This window comes from Lolium perenne, chromosome 5 (genome assembly GCF_019359855.2).
Source record: "Lolium perenne isolate Kyuss_39 chromosome 5, Kyuss_2.0, whole genome shotgun sequence".
Taxonomy (NCBI): Eukaryota; Viridiplantae; Streptophyta; class Magnoliopsida; order Poales; family Poaceae; genus Lolium; species Lolium perenne.
In genome coordinates this window covers 66,657,194-66,676,412 of record NC_067248.2, presented here as the reverse complement: position 1 = coordinate 66,676,412, position 19,219 = coordinate 66,657,194, and positions in this window count along the sequence as shown.

Sequence of the window (19,219 nt, the reverse complement as noted above, 5' to 3'; positions counted from 1 at the left end):
TATGATTCAGTTGCTTAGTCATTATCTTTACTATCACTTCATTCACTTCATATGCTTTACAATAGTATTGATCAAGATTATGTTGGTAGCATGTCACTTAAGAAATTATCATTGTTATCGTTTACCTGCTCGGGACGAGCAGGAACTAAGCTTGGGGATGCTTATACGTCTCCGACGTATCGATAATTTCTTATGTTCCATGCCACATTATTGATGATATCTACATGTTTTATGCATGCTTTATGTCATTATTATGCGTTTTCCGGAACTAACCTATTGACGAGATGCCGAAGGGTCAGTTCCTGTTTTCTGCTGTTTTTGGTTCCAGAAATCCTAGTAAGGAAATATTCTCGGAATCGGACGAAATCAACGCCCAGCATCCTATTTTTCCACGAAGCTTCCAGAACACCCGAGAGTCGCCAGAGGGGGGCCACTGGGCCCACGGGGGGGGCGCCCCCTAGTGTGTCGCCGCCTCGTCGCCCTTCCGACTCCGCCTCTTCGCCTATATAAAGGTCCCTGACCTAAAAACCACGATACGTTCGACGAAACCAGAGAAAACCTTCCAGAGCCGCCGCCATCGCGAAGCCAAGATCTGGGGGACAGGAGTCTCTGTTCCGGCACGCCGCCGGGACGGGGAAGTGCCCCCGGAAGGCTTCTCCATCGACACCACCGCCATCTTCATCAACGCTGTTGTCTCCCATGAGGAGGGAGTAGTTCTCCATCGAGGCTCGGGGCTGTACCGGTAGCTATGTGGTTCATCTCTCTCCTATGTGCTTCAATACAATAATCTCATGAGCTGCCTTACATGATTGAGATTCATATGATGATGCTTGTAATCTAGATGTCATTATGCTAGTCAAGTGGATTTTACTTATGTGATCTCCGGAGACTCCTTGTCCCACGTGTGTAAAGGTGACAGTGTGTGCACCGTGTGGGTCTCTTAGGCTATATTTCACAGAATACTTATTCACTGTTATGAATGGCATAGTGAAGTGCTTATTTATATCTCTTTATGATTGCAATGTGTTTTGTATCACAATTTATCTGTGTGCTACTCTAGTGATGTTATTAAAGTAGTTTATTCCTCCTGCACGGTGTAATGGTGACAGTGTGTGCATCGTGTAGTACTTGGCGTAGGCTATGATTGTGATCTCTTGTAGATTATGAAGTTAACTATTGCTATGATAGTATTGATGTGATCTATTCCTCCTTTCGTAGTGTGAAGGTGACAGTGTGCATGCTATGTTAGTACTTGGTTTGGTTATGTTGATCTGTTATGCACTCTAAGGTTATTTAAATATGAACATTGAATATTGTGGAGCTTGTTAACTCCGGCATTGAGGGTTCGTGTAATCCTACACAGTTAGTGGTGTTCATCATCCAACAAGAGGGTGTAGAGTCTAGCATCTATCTATTTATTCTGTTATGTGATCAATGTTGAGAGTGTCCACTAGTGAAAGTATGATCCCTAGGCCTTGTTCCTAAATACTGCTATCACTACTTGTTTACTGTTTTACTGCTTGTTTACTTCCTGCAATATTACTACCATCAACTGCACGCCAGCAAGCACTTTTCTGGCGCCGTTACTACTGCTCCTATTCATTCATACCACTTGTATTTCACTATCTCTTCGCCGAACTAGTGCACCTATTAGGTGTGTTGGGGACACAAGAGACTTCTTGCTTTGTGGTTGCAGGGTTACATGAGAGGGATATCTTTGACCTCTTCCTCCCTGAGTTCGATAAACCTTGGGTGATCCACTTAAGGGAAACTTGCTGCTATTCTACAAACCTCTGCTCTTGGAGGCCCAACACTGTCTACAAGAATAGAAGCACCCGTAGACATCAGTTCGCCGGCTTCGATGGGTGTGGAGTGTGCAGCTTGCACGGCATGTCCATTGCCGTTTCCATGGTGTATCTCATATGCTCTTACCAATCTTTTTTCTGTCCCCATTTTTCCTTTTCAACCCATTTTTTCGTAGGACCCGCCCATGGCTGCGATCCATTTTTTTGCCTCTGGTTTCCGCTGGGGCCAGAATTTTCCTGCACCGCGGCTACTTGCTGCGGTCCGTACCTTCGGTCCGGAAAGTCTTCCCTTCTTTTGTTGTGCCGGTTATCCCGGTGTTGATCTTGCCGGGGTTGGCTTGTTTGCGCCGGTTCAGCGTGTACTGCTGGTTGCATTGGATCTCCCAACGCATAGTTTTCCGCCACCCGCATCATTTCAGCCAATGTGCTTGGCATGTTTCTTTGTAGCCTTTGCTACAGCGGTGATCCTCTACGGCATCCCTGACTGAACCAAGCAATCGCTTGTGCTTCTATCACTCCTTCACACGTGTTTCTCGTTGAGTTCCACCGGGTAAGGTAGTCCCGGTCTGTTTCATTCGAACGCTGCTGGCATAAAGCGAGCTGCTGAGGCCTGTTTGGCCTCTTGTAAGTACTGCTGAAGTTGCTCGCAAAGGCTTCCTCAAAGTCCAACCATCCATTTATGCTTCCTGCCGGCAAGTTGTTAAGCCAAATACGTGCAGGCACTACTAGGTAGGACGGTATGATTCTTACAGCCCAACGCCGGTTTACTCCGCCACCAGCCACATAAACAGCTGTGACATAGTCTGCCAGCCAATCTTCCGGCTTGGTCGTGCCATCATACGTTTTTGTGTCTCTGTTCAATTGGAAATTGCGTACCGGTGGCTCTTCTCCCATGATCCGTGGGCCAAAGCATTTCGGGCCAGGAGGACCCTCAGATTCGATTATCTCGGAAAGATGCACTCTGTCCAGCCTGTGCCTCGCATCCTGGCCTGGCAAGCATCTTTCCCCCACACGTTCCCCCAAAGGGTTCCGGTAGGCTCTGACCCTTTCCACCTCGGAATTTGCTTCTTCATATCTCTCTGGTTCCGCGGCTCTTGCCTGCCGGTACCTTGGTGGTCGCATTTCTTCTTCAGCATACGCTGCCCTTGCAGCTCGATAATTTTGCCCGGTTTCGTGTCTACCGGCATGATTGTTTCCGGCATAATCATTTCGCGCATAGCCATTTCCGGCATAGCCGCGACCTGCTCCATAGCTTTTTTCTCCGGCATGTTGTGGCCCGGCTTTTTGTTTTCCGGCAAGAACCGGATCATACACGGTCATCTGCCGCGCATTCATTTCTTTTTCCCTTCTTTTATCCGGATGGGGGGACGATGCCTGCCCCTGGGACTTGCTGCCAGCAACTTGCGCCGACCGGATCGATTTTGACTGGAGCGCTGCTTTGTTCATTTTAGCAAGCTCATCATTTTGTGACTGTATCTCATCAAGCAATTCTCTAACACGATCTTGTTGCTTAGCTAAAGCATCGCCGGCTAACGAGTCACACATTTCCATAGCGGCCTTAGCAGCTTTTATAGTTTTATCTGGACTACTGTACTTAGGTTTCTCTACGATGATCACAGATGCAGAAGTACTTTTGCCGGCAAGAATTTCTCTACGCAAATCCTGATCTAGATTGCGATCCTTAAGCCGGTTTTCCGGCATCCTAGCAGCATGAGCGCTAACTGAAGCAAAGCCATGGGCAGCGTTATACTCACGTAGGGTTAGGTTCAGCTCGCGCTGCGCCTGGATGATGTTTGCGCCGCCGGTAAGCAGCGCCTTGCGCGTAGCCTCCAGCTCCGCCTGAGCCTTTGCCGGGTCGATGTTCTGCGCGATGGGCGTCGCCAGCACGTTCATCGCCGCTTGGAGTGGCGTTTCCGGTGGTGCTGAAGATGCTCCCGCAGCGCCTGCATCGCGCTCCAGCGGAGGCTTGGCCGCACGGGTCGATGCCGCACGGCCTGCACCTTCCTCCACAACGTCCTTGCCGGCGCCGGCCACGCCAGCCATCATGACCTCCACGCTGCCAGCGGCGCGGCCAGCACATAGCCACCTTGGCAGATCCGGTGCCACCAGCACCGGCGAGAGGCACTGGCGCACAGGGACGGTGCCGAAGTAGACGCGGTGGCTACCGAACTCGATGATGCGGCCGTTTTTGGGGAACTTACCGCCGTTGGCGAAGCAGCCCGCGTTGTCATTGATGAAGTCCATGGCGTAGATGCGCTGCACGAGCGCGGACACCGTACGCTCGCCTGCAACATCGAGGAGGCCCGCCCGAATGTGAACTCCAGCAAGCGCCTCTCTCTGCCCCACGGTGGGCGCCAACTGTCGTCGTGGTGAACAGACAGATGCCATGGGATGGCTTAAGTTGGGGCCGAGTTGGACGCTAGAGGATTTGGGGGAGGGTTTTTGGATTAGATTGGATGAACTTCCGGGTGCTTTCCTCAAGAACTTGGCCTAAGCCAGAGGTAGAAGAAGAAATACACAAAGATGAACTCCATTCTAGATCGTCTCTATTCCATGAACAATGTTACAGGTGGTATCGTACATGAACGTCGTCGTGCCCTCGAAGAGGGCTGCCCCCTCTCCTTATATAGGGGAGAGGGTGGCTTACAGGGGAAGAAACCCTAATGGCATCTTTGAACAGACAAACTACTTTACAAAGCTAATTTACAAAGCTACTTTAATCATAGGTGACGCCGGTATCTTCTTTAACCAGGGAGGCTGATGTCCTCCGGTTGCTTTAGGCGTCACCCTCATCTTTTACGTCATGGCTTCGTTTAAAGCTACTTTGCTTAGGTCATCCTTGTCCTCTAGCTCCTGAGGGAATCTTTGACCAGTCCTGCCGACGTGCTACAGTGCACTTCTTACCGGCAGTCCGGTGTCTTCTTAGCCCATACCGGTATACCTCTCTTTGGGGATACCGGTACAGATTTACTTAGCCAAGCGCTTAACTTTGTTCTCCGGAATGAATATCAAGCCGGTATCTTGATGGCTCAAACCATCCGTTTTGGCATGCTTTTGGCATACCGGGGGTCATCCCCCCAACAAATCTCACCGGCTTGCTGAAAACAAAGGATTAAACGTATTGTGTGGAAGATGATGATTGTTTGCGAAGAACAGTAAAGAACAATTGCAGTAGATTGTATTTCAGATGTAAAGAATGGACTGGGGTCCACAGTTCACTAGTGGTGTCTCTCCCATAAGATAAATAGCATGTTGGGTGAACAAATTATAGTTGGGCAATTGACAAATAAAGAAGGCATAACAATGCACATACATGTATCATGATGAGTACTATGAGATTTAATCAGGGCATTACGACAAAGTACATAGACCGCTATCCATCATGCATCTATGCCTAAATAGTCCACTTTCAGGTTATCATCCGAACCCCTTCCGGTATTAAGTTGTAAACAACAGACAATTGCATTAAGTATGGTGCGTAATGTAATCAACACAAATATCCTTAGACAAAGCATCGATGTTTTATCCCTAGTAGCAACAGCACATCCACAACCTTAGAACTTTTTGTCACTGTCCCAGATTTAATGGAGGCATGAACCCACTATCGAGCATAAATACTCCCTCTTGGAGTTACAAGTATCAACTTGGCCAGAGCCTCTACTAGTAACGGAGAGCATGCAAGATCATAAACAACATATATGATAGATTGATAATCAACTTGACATAGTATTCGATATTCATCGGATCCCAACAAACACAACATGTAGCATTACAAATAGATGATCTTGATCATGATAGGCAGCTCACAAGATCTAACATGATAGCACAATGAGGAGAAGACGACCATCTAGCTACTGCTATGGACCATTAGTCCAGGGGTGAACTACTCACACATCGATCCGGAGGTGATCATGGCGATGAACAGCCCTCCGGGAGATGATTCCTCTCTCCGGCAGGGTGCCGGAGGCGATCTCCTGAATCCCCCGAGATGGGATTGGCAGCGGCTGCGTCTCTGGAAGGTTTTCCGTATCGTGGCTCTCGGTACAGAGGGTTTCGCGACGAAGGCTTTAAGTAGGCGGAAGGGCGGAGTCGGAGGAGTCACGGGAGCCCCACACGCTAGGGCCACGCGGGCCCCCCTTAGGCCGCGCCGCCCTAGTGTGGCGGCGCCCCGTGGCCCCACTTCGTTTCTCCCTCGGTCTTCTGGAAGCTTCGTGGAAAAATAAGCCCCTCGGCGTTGATTTCGTCCAATTCCGAGAATATTTGCTTTGTACGATTTCTGAAACCAAAAACAACAGAAAATAGCAACTGGCTCTTCGGCATCTCGTCAATAGGTTAGTGCCGGAAAATGCATAATAATGACATATAATGTGTATAAAACATGTGAGTATCATCATAAAAGTAGCATGGAACATAAGAAATTATAGATACGTTTGAGACGTATCAAGCATCCCCAAGCTTAGTTCCTACTCGCCCTCGAGTAGGTAAACGGTAACAAAGATAATTTCTGAAGTGACATGCTATCATAATCTTGATCAATACTATTGTAAAGCACATAAGATGAATGCAGCGATTCGAAGCAATGATGAAGACAATGAGTAAACAAATGAATCATATAGCAAAGACTTTTCATGAATAGTACTTTCAAGACAAGCATCAATAAGACTTGCATAACAGTTAACTCATAAGCAATAAATTCTTAGTAGAAAGCTTTGAAACAACACAAAGGAAGATATAAGTTTCAGCGGTTGCTTTCAACTTCAACATGTATATCTCATGGATAATTGTCAACAGAAAGTAATATAACAAGTGCAATAGGTAAACATGTAAGAATCAATGCACACAGTTGACACAAGTGTTTGCTTCTAATATAGAAAGAATGGGTAAACTGACTCAACAATAAAGTAGAAGAATGGCCCTTCGCAGAGGGAAGCATGGATTACTATTTTTGTGCTAGAGCTTTTCATTTTGAAAACATAGAACCAATTTTGTCAACGGTAGTAATAAATCATATGTGTTATGTATAAGATATCTTATAAGTTGCAAGCCTCATGCATAGAATACTAATAGTGACCGCACCTTGTCCTAATTAGCTTGGATTAACACGGATTATCATTGCATAACATATGTTTCAAGGGGTACCTCTATGCCGCCTGTACAAGGGTCTAAGGAGAAGGTTCGCATTGGATTTCTCGCTTTTGATCATTCTCAACTTAGACACCCATACCGAGACAACATAGACAACAGATAATGGACTCCTCTTTTAATGCTTAAGCATTCAACAACAGATAATATTCTCATAAGAGATTGAGGTTTTGTGTCCAAACTGAAACTTCCACCATGATTCATGGCTTTAGTTAGCGGCCCAATGTTCTTCTATAACAATATGCATACTCAAACCATTTGATCATGAAAATCGCCCTTACTTTAGACAAGACGAACATGCATAGCAACTCACATGATATTCAACAAAGGTAAAAGTTGATGGCATCCCCAGAAACATGGTTACCGCTCAACAAGCAACTTATTAAGAAATAAGATACATAAGTATATATTCTTCACCACAATAGTTTTTAAGGCTATTTTCCCATGAGCTATGTATTGTAAAGGCAAAGAATAGAAGATTAAAGGTAGCACTGAAGTAATGTACTTTGGAATGGCAGAGAAATACCATGTGGTAGGTAGGTAGGTATGGTGGACACAAATGACATGGATTTTGGCTCAAGGATTTGGATGCACGAGAAGAATCCCTCTCAATACAAGGCTAGGCTAGCAAGGTTGTTTGAAGCAAACTCAAGTATGAAATGGTGCAGCAAGACTCACATATGAACATATTGTAAGCATTATAAGACTTTACATCGTCTCCTTGTTGTTCAAACACCTCAACCAGAAAATATCTAGACTTAGAGAGACCAATCATGCAAACCAAATTTTAACAAGCTCTATGTAGTTCTTCATTAATAGGTGCAAGGTACATGATGCAAGAGCTTAAACATGATCTATATGAGCACAACAATTGCCAAGTATCAAATTATTCAAGACATTATACCATTTACCACATGCGGCATTTTCCGTTTCCAACCATATATCAATGAACGAGGTAGTTCAACCTTCGCAATGAACATTAAGAATAAAGCTAAGAACATATGTGTTCATATGCAACAGCGGAGCATGTCTCTCTCCCACATAAAGAATGCTAGGATCCGATTTTATTCAAACAAAAACAAAAATAAACAAACAGACGCTCCAAGCAAAGCACATAAGATGTGACTGAATAAAAATATAGTTTCACTAGAGGTGACCTGATAAGTTGTCGATGAAGAAGGGGATGCCTTGGGCATCCCCAAGCTTAGACTTTTCACTCTTCTTGATCATATTGTATCATCCTCCTCTCTTGACCCTTGAAAACTTCCTCCACACCAAACTCAAAACAAACTCATTAGAGGGTTAGTGCATAATTGAAAATTCATACATTCAGAGGTGACATAATCATTCTTAACACTTCTGGACATTGCACAAAGCTACTGAAAGTTAATGGAACAAAGAAATCCATCAAACATAGCAAAACAGGCAATGCGAAATAAAAGGCAGAATCTGTCAAAACAGAACAGTCCGTAAAGACGAATTTTCCAGGGGCACTTAACTTGCTCAGATGAAAATGCTCAAATTGAATGAAAGTTGCGTACATATCTGAGGATCACGCACGTAAATTGGAAGATTTTTCTGAGTTACCTACAGAGAACCCTGCCCAAATTCGTGACAGATAGAAATCTGTTTCTGCGCAGTAATCCAAATCTAGTATTGACTTTACTATCAAAGACTTTACTTGGCACAACAATGCAATAAAATAAAGATAAGGAGAGGTTGCTACAGTAGTAACAACTTCCAAGACTCAAATATAAAACAAAAGTACTATAGTAAAATCATGGGTTGTCTCCCATAAGCGCTTTTCTTTAACGCCTTTCAGCTAGACGCAGAAAGTGTGAATCAAGTATTATCAAGAGATGAAACATCAACATTATTACCTCGGGCTTTACGCCTACCCTTCTTACTCTTTTTCTTACTCTTTGGTTTAGGGAATACGTGTCTGCCTCCCGGTGTAGAGGTGAATTTTAGGGTGCCTTCTCCCACATCTATGATTGCTCCCAATAGTTTCAGCAGGGATCTTCCAAGTGTGATTTGTCCCGTTCCTACACATTCAATAACAAGATAATCAGTGGATACCGTTCTTTCAAGAATGGTTGTGTGCACACACTCGGCTATTCCCTTAGGAATTATAACAGAGTTATCAATAAGAGTTACTCCTTCTCCCCCTTCAACGAGTCCCCAAAGTGTCAAAGATTCATAAAAACTCTTAGGCATAAGGCAAAATTCAGACATAATATCACAATGGGCATGAAAAGTTTCACCACCAATAATAACTTTAATAGTAGGGTCCCACATTGAAGGTTCAGAGCTAGACATGATAACAAAACAAAGTAAATGCAAGTAACTAATTTTTTGTGTTCTTGATATGGAGAACGCAAACAAGATAGTAAATAAAGTAAAACTAGCAACTAATTTTTTTGTGTTTTGTTTTAGTGCAGCAAACAAAGTAGTAAATAAAATAAAGCAAGACAAAAACAAAGTAAAGAGATTGGATGTGGAGACTCCCCTTGCAACGTGTCTTGATCTCCCCGGCAACGGCGTCAGAAAAAGTGCTTGATGCGTGAAGTTAAAACACGTCCGTTGGGAACCCCAAGAGGAAGGTGTGATGCGTACAGTAGCAAGTTTTCCCTCAGAAAGAAACCAAGGTTTATCGAACCAGGAGGAGCCAAGAAGCACGTTGAAGGTTGATGGCGGCGAAGTGTAGTGCGGCGCAACACCAGGGATTCCGTGCCAACGTGGAACCTGCACAACACAATCAAAGTACTTTGCCCCAACGTAACAGTGAGGTTGTCAATCTCACCGGCTTGCTGAAAACAAAGGATTAAACGTATTGTGTGGAAGATGATGATTATTTGCGAAGAACAGTAAAAAACAATTGCAGTAGATTGTATTTCAGATGTAAAGAATGGACCGGGGTCCACAGTTCACTAGTGGTGTCTCTCCCATAAGATAAATAGCATGTTGGGTGAACAAATTACAGTTGGGCAATTGACAAATAAAGAAGGCATAACAATGCACATACATATATCATGATGAGTACTATGAGATTTAATCAGGGCATTACGACAAAGTACATAGACCGCTATCCAGCATGCATCTATTCCTAAATAGTCCACTTTCAGGTTATCATCCGTACCCCTTCCGGTATTAAGTTGTAAACAACAGACAATTGCATTAAGTATGGTGCGTAATGTAATCAACACAAATATCCTTAGACAAATCATCGATGTTTTATCCCTAGTAGCAACAGCACATCCACAACCTTAGAACTTTCATCCTTGTCCTGCATTTAATGGAGGCATGAACCCACTATCGAGCATAAATACTCCCTCTTGGAGTTACAAGTATCAACTTGGCCAGAGCTTCTACTAGCAACGGAGAGCATGCAAGATCATAAACAACATATATGGTAGATTGATAATCAACTTGACATAGTATTCAATATTCATCGGATCCCAACAAACACAACATGTAGCATTACAAATAGATGATCTTGATCATGATAGGCAGCTCATAAGATCTAACATGATAGCACAATGAGGAGAAGACGACCATCTAGCTATTGCTATGGACCCATAGTCCAGGGGTGAACTACTCACACATCGGTCCGGAGGCGATCATGGCGATGAAGAGCCCTCCGGGAGATGATTCCTCTCTCCGGCAGGGTGCCGGAGGCGATCTCCTGAATCCCCCGAGATGGGATTGGCGGCGGCTGCGTCTCTGGAAGGTTTTCCGTATCGTGGCTCTCGGTACAGAGGGTTTCGCGACGAAGGCTTTAAGTAGGCGGAAGGGCGGAGTCGGAGGAGTCACGGGGGCCCCACACGCTAGGGCCGCGCGGGCCCCCCTTAGGCCGCCCCGCCCTAGTGTGGCGGTGCCCCGTGGCCCCACTTCGTTTCTCCCTCGGTCTTCTGGAAGCTTCGTGGAAAAATAATCCCCTGGGCGTTGATTTTGTCCAATTCCGAGAATATTTCCTTTGTAGGATTTCTGAAACCAAAAACAGCGGAAAACAGCAACTGGCTCTTCGGCATCTCGTCAATAGGTTAGTGCCGGAAAATGCATAATAATGACATATAATGTGTATAAAACATGTGAGTATCATCATAAAAGTAGCATGGAACATAAGAATATATAGATACGTTTGAGACGTATCAGTCCTCCTCCACCCTCCCCTCGCTGCTGCCGCCGGCGGGGGCCGCCGGGCAAAGCCCGGGCGGTGCCGGCGGCGGTGGCTCTTCCTCTTCCCGGCGCAGGTCCTCCCCAGGCGGGGCTGGCGGTCAGGCGGCGGTGCTCGGCGGACCTTTCCCTCGACGGCGGTGCTTCGTGGCGGCTGGCAGCGGAGGCGGCGGATGTTGCGCGGTGTGGCAGAGTCGTGTCGCGATGGCGCCGGAGCGGCGGGGCGTTGCGGTGTTGTGACGGCGGCCAGGTTCCGCTGGCCCAGATCTGGGCCCTGCTGGGCCCATCTGGACTTGGTCGGGCCTGGGTGCTCTCGCTGGCGGCGTCACCTGGTGCAAGAATGGCGGGGCCTGGCGGCACGCGCTCAGGCCCAGTTGTGCTCCGGCGGGCCGGCTCGGGATTGCCCCAGGTCGTGCTGGCTCGGCCCATGGATGCTGGGGCTGAGGCGATGCCCTTCTGCTAGGGAGGGCGCGGTGCTGGATGGCGGGGCGGCGTCCCTGCGGGTGTGTTTGGAGCTCATGTCTGCGGTCCTCGGCGTTCGTCCTCAAGCCCCGTGTTGGTGTTGGTCGGCGCCCCCTCTATGTGGCGTTCCGGTGGCGCCCACGGTGCTCCTCGGCGGTACTTCATTTGCTACAGGCTGTGCAGCACGGCGGCGGCTTGAGGTTTGAAGATGAGCGTTTGAGGCTGCGGGGCGGGGTGCGTGCGGCGGCTCTCCGGGGGTCGCGATGCGGCGGATGCAGGTGGTGGTCTGTGCCGGTCCTTATTAGGCGGGCGCGAGGTTTCGGGACTCTTTGCTAGGTGAAAGCTTTGTCTTGGCGGCCAGCCAGGACCGATGACGGTGACGCCCGTGGGCGCCGCATCCTTCTTGAAGGCGTCGTCGAAGCGGGTGTTTCTTGATCTCCGCCCGGGCTCTCCGGGGGAAAACCCTAGATCCTTCGCTGGATCGGGCGTGGGCGGCACTGTTGTGTCGCTTTGCCTCTTGGGGCCTCGCTTTGGACGTCCACCGGACAGAGAGACTTGTGGGGTGTTTTGGTGGTTCGGCGGAGGCGGGTTCGTCTTCGGCCAGGCGGAGCGTGACCTCGGGGTCGGCGTGGTAGTTGGAGCGGTGGCTCCGGTCTTTCGCCTCCGCCTGTTGCGTTGAGGTGTGGTGTCGACCTGGTTAGTCGTCGACCCGTGTGGAGCGCAGCCTCGGGGCTGGCGTGTGGTGTCGTGTTGTAATGGTTTTTCTGCCAGTTTTCCTCATAAACGGGCAACTCTTTTATTCTATATCAATGAATGGCAAAGCTTTTGCCTCGTTTCAAAAAAAAATTATAGTTTGGCTTGAATACATGCAGAATTAAAGTAATATGTATTTTAATCACACAAAACATAAATATGGTAGGCTTAACTAAATGTACCAACAACTTAATCTTTAGCTCTGCTGTGTCGTAGAAAAAACTATATGTAGTTCTTTCTACGATACTTTAAGATTCCAACCAGATCCTGTTCATTTCATATTCTCGATATGAGTATCAAGAGAGGTGTTTTGTGTCAAATCCAGATTTCTAAAGTGTTCAGTCTGACCTACTTGTACAATTTGATCCAATTCTGACATCTTATTCCTACAATGAAACCGAGAATATAGCCCTATTTTTCCTCCACGTCGATAAGGAGCTAAAAGATCGACGACCTCACCAACCTGCTAGTGCTTATTATCGGGCAAGGACACCAGAATTTTTACTAGAAGTAGAAGAGTTACACAAAGTTCTCATCAAACGAATGGCATCTTCTTCTGGAAATCCTAGCTATTCTTAGCATGATTTTGGGGAATCTCCTTGCTATTACTCAAACAAGCATGAAACAACTGCTTTTCCTCTTTCTCGCTTCTTACTATCTATTGCTTTCGGGTTCTAGATAAGTAGTACTATTTGCTTTAGTTTTCTTCTTCGCTTCCTAACTGAACAAGGGTTTATGAATGCTAAGTTTTCATCAATATTCTTTAGCTCTGTATAGACTATTCATTTTTTCATCCTTTCCTGGCTGTTTATGAATGCTAAGTTTTTCATCAATATTCCTTATCTCTGTATAGACTATATATTGTAATTTCGTTTTGATTATGCGTTGTTCTACATGTGCATTGTGCATTTCCAGAGAACTAACTAGCTGCCATAAGTTTGCTATATGGCATATGCGTGTATTCTGACAAAAAGAGAGAACTGCAAAAGGGAGCTAGCTAGCTAGGAGCTTTTTGCTAGGTGCTCTGCTAGTGTACTGAGTGAAGAAAATTTGTGTTATCTTCACAAGATAATCCAGAGCAAACCAGCAGACGCAACCAGCCTATCAAAACGTCCGCCCCGCGGCCCAGGCCGTGAGACAACGTGGAGCAGACGGCGCTGCAAAGCTCGCATATCCTTCTAGTACTTTGTAATGTTGGCCAACTTGAATTCACTATCTTCATTTAATCTTCGTTAACCTTATATCTTATTATGCTTTATCAAAGTTTCTTGAGATGCAGAAAGAATTGTTTACTTGATTGCACCTTCTAAGTCTTGGTCAACTATATCTGAACTCATAAGTCCATCATAACATTGATTTAGAGCCACATCTTGAATACTTTTCTTGTAATCAAACTCTGAAGAACTTGAACCTATAACACACAAAAAGAGCATGGCTTCCTTTGAGATCCACACAAAAACTAAATTTTCTTTTGTTTTATTCTTATTTCAACCTTAACCCAACATATGATCTGCAAACTTTGCCTATGGAAAGACCCTTCAAATTTTTTGAATGAAATGGAAAAATTAGTTCATAGGGATTGTTGATCATTATTACAAAAGTCGAACATGGGGCTCCATCCACTTTCACTGGGTCTTTTCATGTCGTGGGTTTTGCCGCGTGCGTACTTGTCTTTCTTTCAATCATTCCGACTATTTTTGTTTATACTGTGAGATTTTAATTTTAATTAGGTTTATTATATTATGTCAGACAGGTGGAGTACGGACCTAAAAAAAGCTAGTCTCTAGGCAAGGCACCTTTTTTGTGTAAATATATGGAGCAAAGTTAGTCATCCGATTTACAAGGTTCATAGTACAATAGGAGAAGACAATAATCAGATCTTGGATTCCAGCTAGGATCAGTATATTAGCCGCCCTTTCTTAGATCCCTAGATTTGAGAAACTTGACGAGAACCAACGAGTAGGATTCTATCAACAACCATGTGAGGGCTTCGGCATGGATCGTGTCAACAACAGCAGGAAAACCAAACATTTCTCGCACTCCGGAAGACCGGAACTCATCCTGTCGCACCACACCAGCTGAACTCAACGCTGATACAACATAAAAGGAGTGACCGCAGCAAGGCCGACTTATGGGAGGCCAAAAGGAGGATGAGAGGCATGTACCTTTAAGTGAGCTGCTTGAACAGAGGATAGGATCGGGAGCGGAAGACTAAAGCAAATGTATAGAGGCAAGCCATTCATTTCTTCTAAAATAGTCTCTTCATTCATGTTCTTCTTTGTTTATCTTTTTGTCTTGTTTATTCTGCTCCAGTATTAGCTAAGCCCCTTGATAGGGGTTGGGGTAGATAAGACTTACGATTCACTGAGGTATAATATCCTTGTTGGAGCCCCTTGATAGGGGTGGGGGTAGATCAAGCCCAACATTTGAGTAGTAAATATATCCTTCTTTCGTACCAGCCGTAGGCGGGAAGTAGGAGAAAGGGGGAGGTATGAGGCCATAGGCCGATTACCGTGTGGGGGGGCATTCCCCTAACCATAAGTGCCTTCTATTAAGTAATACTTCTCTAAAGTAAGACAGAAGCACCTGACTCAAAGAGAAGAGAATCAAGGATAGCAACACATTTTCAGATGGTTATAGGGGTCGTTCGGCTGTGCTTCTTTCCACGGTTTTTTGTGTTTTTGCTTGTTTGCTTTGGACTAGGTCGTCTTGGTCGAGGTTGTGCAATCCTCTTGTAACTTTTCTTGTACCTTGCCATCTTGATGGCTTTCTCTCCTTAATATAAACATGCAGCTCTCTCTTGCATGGTTCCAAAAAAAAATCAAGAAGAGCAACGTGAGAGAGAGAGAGATACATGGATAAAACGAGATGTAATTCATCTATTCAATAAAGAGCTAATAGCCACTTTGGCTATGTTGAAGCACGAAACTTACAACATGAAAACTAGGTGGAACAACGAGACAAAGCTCCTTCTGGAATACAATTTTGGAAAGACCAGCTGTATGCGATGAATTCAACGAAGTTGATTTCAATTAGTCTAAACAAAAATTAGAGAGCTACAATCAACAAAACTTGGAATTGGTTATGAGAATAAAAATTACCTCATCCATGCAATAATTTCACGTGTAGAGGTAAATCACGGATCAAAATTGTTAGCGTCCCAGACCCAGCTTCACATGTGCATATCGCATTTGGCCCTTTGTCTTTAATGCAATCATTGAGCATTTAAATTTGCGTGAAATTGCACTAACTGGAAGACAATTTACGTGGGCAAGTCGGCGAGAAGAACCTATATATGAGAAGCTAGATAGAGTACTAGCATCCATCTCTTGGGAACAAAATTTTCCATTGGTACCTGTACGAGCATTAACAAGATCTGATTCTGATCATACTCCAATACTTATTGATTCAGGTGTGAAAGAACATCTAGGTAATCAGTCAAAATTCTCTTTTGAGCTACACTGGTTGCGACAAGAAGTTTTTTTTTTGATATGATAGTAAAGGAGTGGAAATCAGTTTTGGGGGGAACGAGTCCCATGGAGGTTTGGTTGAATAAGCTAAGACATATACGAAGATTTCTAAAGAGATGGGCAAAAAATCAAAGTGGAAAGTATATAAAAAAAGAGATTGTTAAACATCATTGATCAATTAGATTTCAAAGAGGAAACAAATCACTTGAATGTGAATGAAAGGGTGATGACCCACAAGTATAGGGGATCGCAACAGTCTTCGAGGGAAGTAAAACCCAAATTTATTGATTCGACACAAGGGGAGGTAAAGAATACTTATAAGCCTTAACAACTGAGTTGTCAATTCAGCTGCACCTGGAAAAGCACTAGTAACAGGGGTGATGTGAAAGCAGCAGTAATATGAGAGCAGTAGTAACAGTAACACAGCAGCAGTAGCAGTAATATGAGAGCAATGGCACCAGAAAATAGTTGATACTACTTCCAATGTCATGTAGAACGAGTATATGATGATGAAAGATGGACCGGGGTTCCCAGCTATCTACACTAGTGGTAACTCTCCAATAACAAGTGTTGGGTGAACAAATTACAGTTGGGAAATTGATAGGATTGAAATAGCATTAAGACAGAACATCAAGATTATTAATCATGTAGGCATGTTTCCATATATAGTCATACGTGCTCGCAATGAGAAACTTGTACAACATCTTTTGTCCTACCAGCCGGTGGCAGCCGGGCCTCTAGGGAATCTACTGGAAATTAAGGTACTCCTTTTAATAGAGCACCGGAGCAAAGCATTAACACTCCGTGAAAACATGTGATCCTCATATCTAAGCCTTCCCCTCCAGTTGTCCCAATTTCTGTCACTTTGGGGCCTTTGGTTCCGGACATAGACATGTGCATACAACTTGTAGATACAATCTAAGCAATAAGTATAGAGCTTAAATCTAAGATCATGCCACTCGGGCCCTAGTGACAAGCATTAAACACAACAAGATTGCAGCAACAATAACTTCACAAACTTTATAGATAGACTAATCATAATGTAACAATCCATCGGATCTCAACAAACACAACACCGATTACATAAGATGAATCTCAATCATGTAAGGCAGCTCATGAGATCATTGCATTGAAGTACATGGGGGAGAGAATACCAACTAGCTACAGCTAGAACCCGTAGTCCATGGGGGAACTACTCACGGAGCATGATGGAGGCGGTGGCGTCGATGGAGATGGCTTCCGGGGGCACTTCCCCGTCCCGGCAGGGTGCCGGAACAGAGATTCTGTCCCCCGAATTGGAGTTTCGCGATGGTGGCGGCGCCCCTGGAGTCTTTCTGGAGTTTCGTCAATCTGTCTCGCGTTTTTAGGTCGAAAGGGGTCTTATAGGCGAAGAGGCGGCGCAGGAGGGGCACCAGGGCGCCCTCCCCATAGGCCGGCGCGGCCAGGGGCCTGCCCGTGCGGCCCTATGGTGTGGGGCCCCTGGGCCTCCTCTCCGGGTCTCCTTCGGTGTCCTGGTCCGTCTCGGTGAATTATGATGTTTGGTCTTCGTTTCGTCGAATTCCGAGAATATTGCCCGTGTTGGAGATATGCCCAAGAGGCAATAATAAAAGTGGTTATTATATATCTTCGAAAGAACCCCGGTGATCAGGTGGGTATGTGAGCACGCTGTAAATGTCTGACACGTGTCTAACAGACGTTTGTAAAACGTTAAGAGGTTATCGTCACGGAAGCAAAGCAAAGCCAGACTCTTGTACTGTACCCAGATTCCTATCTCTATGCCCAGCAGTGAAAAGCAAGCGCAGGGACCAGCACACACAGCTCGCACGGATGGAGCGGCAAGTCAGAACGAGTTTTCCCCTTATCCTCTCCACCGCTCTTGCGCTCTCCCTGCTCGGCCACACGGCCATGGCGGGGCTCGGGCGGACGCTGCCGGCGCCGTCCACGACGCCCGGCCATGGGGAGGCCCTTCCCAGGAGGTAGCGCCCGTGGGATCTCGTCGGCCGCCTGTCCCTGAGCTCCGCCCTGCACTTCTCGACCTCAGCATTGAGCTCCTGCACCGCGGCGGCCGTACGCGTTCAGCTCCTCCATGCCCTCCAGTACTTTGCCGTCTCCGTACGCATCGCGGCCTTCTCCTCTTGCAGCCTCCTGTGGCCATCCTCTAGCTCTTCGCCACTGCCGGCATGCTCCGCTTCTCCTCCAGCTCGTTCCACAACAGCATGCAGCACCAGCTTAGGCCATCGCCGCCGTACGGGCGGGCACGATGAAGCGGGGGACGCAGCTGCTGCCGAGCTTGAAGTAGCAGGCGAGGCCGCCGAGAACGGAGCAGCGGGGAGTCCACCGCCGCCGTGCCGGCATGAAGAAGCGGCGGAGGCAGCCGCCCGCCGTCGAGCTCGAAGCAGAAGGGGAGGCCACCGAGAACGGAGCAGCGGGGAGTCTGCCGCCGCCGAGCAGCGCAGAGCAGCAGCGCCTATCAACATCGCCGCCAACGACGCGAGAGGTCACCACCGACGAGCATGAAGCATGAAGGCACCGTCAAGCTTGCAGCCGGGAGTCCGCCGAGAAGGCTGCCGAGTCGAGCACGAGGAGGCTCTCGCCGTGTGCACGAGTCTGCCCGCGTCGCGTGCGATGAGGAGTCCGGTTTCTTGTAATTACTACTACTAAACTGGAAAATAGGCCTAATTAATACTGCAATTAGCAACTCTCGGTATTTTAGAGGAAGTACTTTTCAGATCGTTCCATTTTTTTGTAGCCATGCAACGGACATGCAGCACATATTTTATCCCCAAGTGCCGTGGTTGCCAGTGCATGTATTTTGTCCAGACGTGATTAGGAGACAGAAACGTTTCACGGCCTGTTCGGTTCTGCATCCGCCGCATAGGAGGCCTATCCGCGCCGGGTAGTCCCATCCGAGAGAAAAATCGAATCATTAGACAGGCTACTTTTTGAGGTGGGCCACACACGCACATGGTGCTGTCGCTAGGCAACAAAATGAAGGACAAACGGAAAGTTAATCGAACCGTGTGGTGGCCGTCAATTGACAATCTTAGGATGGCAGGATCCAACGGTGCATCACTTGATCCAACGGTGATAGACGCATGCACACGTACCCACCTGATCACCAAATCCACTCTCTATATATCTTTATGTTTATGATAAATGTTTATATACCATGCTATAATTGTATTAACCGAAACATTGATACATGTGTGTTATGTAAACAACAATGAGTCCCTAGTAAAGCCTCTTAACTAGCTTGTTGATTAATAGATGATTAGTTTCATAATCATGAACATTGGATGTTATTAATAACAAGGTTATATCATTATGTGAATGATGTAATGGACACACCCAATTAAGCGTAGCATAAGATCACGTCATTAAGTTATTTGCTATAAGCTTTCGATACATAGT